Below are 5,425 nucleotides of genomic sequence, written 5' to 3' on the forward strand. Positions count from 1 at the left end.
GAAAGAAAGAAAGAAAGAAAGAAAGAAAGAAGGAAGGAAGGAAGGAAGGAAGGAAGGAAGGAAGGAAGGAAGGAAGGAAGGAAGGAAGGAAGGAAAGAAAGAAAACAACAACAACAACAATTTTTTAAAAAACCCACAACCCAGAATGAAGCAAAATCCAGCTAGGGCTAGGTGTGTGACTCAGCAAGTGAACATTTGCCTGACATATACAAGACCACAGATTTGATCATCAGCACTGGAAAGAGAATGTCCCTCCTGTCTGGTAGAAAATATGAGGTGTATTGCATTATTTATCATTCTGAAAGCCTATGACTCCTCATTGCATCTAGCACCTGGGGATCCATCACTTGACAGCCCTTGGACTGACATCTCACAGAAGTTGAGATGAGTAAGGGCTGATCTTGTTTGAGCACCGAGAAATGTTGTCAACAGTATGAGCCCAACAGTATGAAGGGAGAACAAATGGGCAGGAAGAAATATGAGGAAAAGACAATGAAGGAACCCAGGGATGCCTACAGCATTCTGCTGAGGTGCTGGGGTGACAGGTGGACTTGGCCTTCTATGTTTCCATCTATCCAGATGCTGGTGGAAGTTTAGTCAGGGAAAGCGGTACAACTGCAGGAATCCAAGATGAACGAAGCCAGGGGCAAACGGCCTCGACCATCAGCGGGCCAGTTCTCATGCACTCAGAGGCTGGTCAGGAGGCCTCATCCCCCAGAAAAAAAAAAACCCAGAAGCAAAGGGAAGTGGGGCCCATTCAGTAGAAGGACCTAGGCTGCAAGGGGTGACCATAGCAGAGACCTGGTGTCACAGCCAATCGTGGCCGGTGTGTCAGGATTTGGAATGACCAAGGGTGTGAGGGTATCTCCAGAAAGGCTTAACTGAGGAGAGAAATACTATCCTGAATATGGGTAGCCACATTCCATGGGGGTTGGCCTCAGACTGAATAAAAGGGGAAGTGAGAAAGAGAACTGAGTACCTGCATCCCACACTCTGCTTCCTGAATGTGGCCACGACATGACTAGCTGTCCTATGCCCCTGACCCTACAGAGATATTCTTGCCAACATGCCCCCCCCCACCCCAATGGACTGGGCATTCACATGGTGAGCCCACACAAGCTTTTGCATACTTGGGTCACTTTTCTCAGATACTTTGTCACAGTGTCACTGGGGAAGTGACTTCAGGGAGGTGGATAGCTCCTAGCTATCTGACTGCCAGAAGCAAAACCATTCAGGGAGACGGCTGCGAAGGGGACTCTTGGCATTTCTCAGCAGCCTGGGCTTCCACAGAAGCAAGGCAGTTCAGAAGGCAGCCTGAATGACCAGCTGAGTCACACTGGGCAGTGATGTTCCCAAGTCCCTCCCTAGTCCCATCTCCAAAATATCCTCCAGTTCTGCCACTTTCAGCTTGTGTGGCTTTGGTCAAGGGGGTTCAACCAAGCTATGTTGTTTGTGCACAACAGAAGTTAGGCACCATGCTTATCCCCCAGGGTTTTTTCATGACAAATTACAACCATGGACCTTGGACAATCAGAGCATTGGTGTCTCTTAGCTCTGGAAGCTACATGTTAACATTCAGAGGTTTGGCCAGGCTGTGCTTCCTCCAAAGGCTCAGAGGTATATCCTTCCCTTGCCCTTTCCTAGTTTCCTGTGGTTGCTGGCAATCCTTAGTGCTCCTTGGCTTGTGGCAATGTCACTTCCTCTCACCACACATGCATGCTCTCTCTTGACATGACCCTCTTCTTTCTGTGAGTCTCTGTCAAAATTTCCCTCTCCCTACAAGGGCGCTGGGCTCTAGATTAGCTGCCTAACCCAATACAACCTCATATTAACTAATTAATTCCATCTGCACAGACCTTGTTCTCAAATATGGTCACATTCTTAGGTTCCAAGTAAACATGAAATGGAGGGATGGGGACTTTTCAATCTAGAGCAGTTGGGACAATAACTACATCTGTATCACATGGTTGCTTTAGAAAATGGGTTATTCTATGCCACCCACTTAGGACAGATCTCCACATATAGAAAGCACCATCCAAGTGGTGCCGATGACTTCTCTCCAGCTGCAGCCTGGGCTACCATATGGAACTTTCCTCACCTCGAAGATGCAGACAACATAGTCCAGCCATAGGCAGCACCGGCCCAAATTTACCACCAGTCACCCAGCTGCCCAGCTTCTCCTCCTTTATTGTTGGGTGAGAGTGGACAAGGGAAAGCTGACCCTCAGGAAGCCTCTTGGTCCTCAAGCCTGTATCTGAATACCCTCTCCTCTATGGGGGGATGTGCCACAGCATCTGAGGACACTCTGTTCGCTCCTTTAAAAGTATCTTTATGTGTGTGAATATATGGTATATGTGTTATTCACATGCATGTATAATGTATATATGTATGAGTATGGGCATATGTGTGTCATGATGTCTGCATGGAGGTCACAGGGCAACTTTGGGCTACAATGCTAGCCTTCCACCTTGTTTGAAATAAGGACTCCTGGTTGCTTGCCCCTGTACATACCAGACTAACTGGCTGGAGAGCTTCTGGGATGTTCTTGTCTCTGTTTCTCATCTCATCACAGGAGCACACATCTGTACCCAGCTCTCGGGTTTCTGGGAAATCAGGCTCAGGTTCCCACACTATCACAGCCAGCACTGTATCCACTGAGCCCTCTCTCCCTGGGCCCGTCTTTGCTTCTCAAAATTCTGTTTATTCCCTACTGAGCCTTCAGGAAATTTGAACATTCAAAAAGTCACCCTTGGTCTAGCTGCTTCTAACATAATTTTGGACAAAAATAACCTACAATCTTGATTTTTCCCTCAGCCTTTTGACGGGCTCACATCTATTGCATTTGTCCACCACACACACATGAAGCATAAAAATGACAAATTAGAAAAGATTTCTGAGTTTTTCTCTGATAGATGTCACAGCATAAAGTGGTGGCGTCCAGTGGGTCAGGCATGAACACCTGATCCCAGGTGCCAAGAGCCTCCCTAGGATTTCTTCATCAATGGTAGGATCCCTTTGCAAGTAAACCAACAAGACATGAGGGGGTCACAGTCTTGGTGACCAGGGTGTCTACCAGACAAATGGAACCAGCAGAGAGAGAAAGAGAGAAAAAAAAGTGGAACACTGAAAGAAGCAGAGTGGTGGTGTAAGGAGAGGGTGGAATTCTAGTCCTGCTCCCAGATATCAGCACGGACAGACCAAGCTTGTGGAGACAGTTGCTGCCTGACTCAAGGTAATCTATAACATCTCCCATCTCCTTCAAAGCAATCTCCTCTTCTGTATGACCTAGTTTTAAAAATTGGGTTATAAAGACAAATACTCTTGCTAAGATACCTGGCTCTATGCCAATATAGTCCCTAGGTATAGCCTCTGACCTTTTGGAGTAGATCTGGTGGAGGGGGTGGGCAAGGAGAAAATTGAACAACTAATTCTAACAGTGGCAAGAGTCCTAGATAGAGATAGATAGATAGATAGATAGATAGATAGATAGATAGATAGAAAGGTAGACAGAGAAAGACAAAGACAGAGATACAGAAACATAGACAGAGACACATAAGACAAAGACAGAGACAGAGACAAACTGATGTATTAGCATGCTCTATTTCCTAGAAGGAAGAAAACAAAGGTATATGTGTATTATTAAATACAGACAGTGTCCCACATGCCCCAGATGAATATTCAGGATTAACTGAACCATTCTCACAGACAGAGGTGAGCAAGCAGAACAGGCTTATTTCTTGGGCATTGGTGAGTGTCAGGTGTTCTCTGAATCTAGACCTCTGGCTGGTAAGACTTTTCTAACTGTATTCCATAAGGAAAGGGGTTAAATTGGGGAGATATGTGGGAGCATCTTCATATTGGAGAGGGGTTCATGCCTGTGTGGCACTGCCATGTAATGACTGATGTGTTGTGCACACAGCTGCACGATGACCTAACACATGGCTTCCATTCCCAGGGGGGCAGACAAGCTTCTGTTGGTGTCATTTGTTTGCAGATAGAAGCATGGATCACCTTCCTGGGGCCTTTTAAATCCTTCCTATGGATGTCTTTTGCTTATACCTGCATCTGAAGCAGGACTGAGGCTGGGGATATAGCTCACTTAGTCAAGTGCTCGCTGCATAAGCATACGACTTGAGTTTTTGAACCTTACGAGGAATACGAGCAAAGAATGAGATACAACTGTTTCTCTGAAAATGGGAGCAAAATGGAAATCTCTCCACTGTCACGTGATATGGCACAAGAAGCCCTGGCCAGTAGAATAGACAAGGAAACAAAACTATTGTTTTGGTTTAATTTGCAGACAGCAGGATTATGTATACACAAAAACTGAAAAATTCAGGAAAACAGCCTGAACCCAGTCACATGAGAATTCAGTAAAGGCCCACCTCCCTCCTCCAACACAAACCAGCTGTATTTGTGTACTCTGGCAGTGAACAAATCAAGAACAAATTTACAAGACAATGGCACAAATGATAACATTCAAGCATAAAATGTGCAGAGATTAAAAAGGAAACACAAGACAGAAAATGAGTGTTGCTAAGAAGGAGCTGGAGGAAGGCTAACAGACGGGTTTCCCTGGTCAGAGACTGGAGGACTCGGGGTCTTAAGAACACCTCAAATTAATCTATGGAAAAATGTTATCATGTTAAAATTCCAGGAAATTTATAGGATGTATAGGGAAATTGAAAGAATAATGAAAAAAGAATAAAATGGAATGTTTACATCATGATATTGGTATTTAGATGTCTTAAGAAAGATTATTAAATTGACTTTTATGATGTACCATGAAGGAACATAACCAAGAGTCCATACATTGGTGTCAAGGCACACCAAGAAACAGAACAGAACAAAGCATAGAGCAAATGGGAAATACTTGGTGGTTTAACAAAGGCCCCATAGCAACTTAGTGTAGGAAGCAAAGCAGGTTCAATCCAAGCTGCTTGATAGCGATATGGAATGTAAAGCAATAAGCCACTCTTGATCCTACCTCAGGCCTTACATAGGATTAATTTGAGTGAGTCCTTTGCCTAGATGTAAAAGTTAAAGACACAAAGTTTCTAGAAGAAAACAAACTGTTTTCCAGCTTGTATTGCTGTGGGAAAATGCTTCAAAAAACTCATAGATCAGTAATCACAAAAATATGAGAGCTTCAACTTAATGAATATTAATAAGTTTGACATCCTGAATACATACATACATACATACATACATACATACATACATACATACGTACATACATACAGGTAAAGCACTAATACACACGGAATAAAATCTAAAACATTTTTTAAAGGAATAGAGGGCGGGTAAGATGGCTCAGTGGATAAAGGCAATGACTGCACATACCCAGAAGTCTGAGTTCAACACTAGAGGAAGAGAGAATTGAATCAAAAAGATTGTCCTCTGACCTCTACATGTATGCGTTAGC

The sequence above is a fragment of the Mus pahari genome, chromosome 1, assembly GCF_900095145.1.
Source record: "Mus pahari chromosome 1, PAHARI_EIJ_v1.1, whole genome shotgun sequence".
In the NCBI taxonomy this organism is placed as follows: Eukaryota; Metazoa; Chordata; class Mammalia; order Rodentia; family Muridae; genus Mus; species Mus pahari.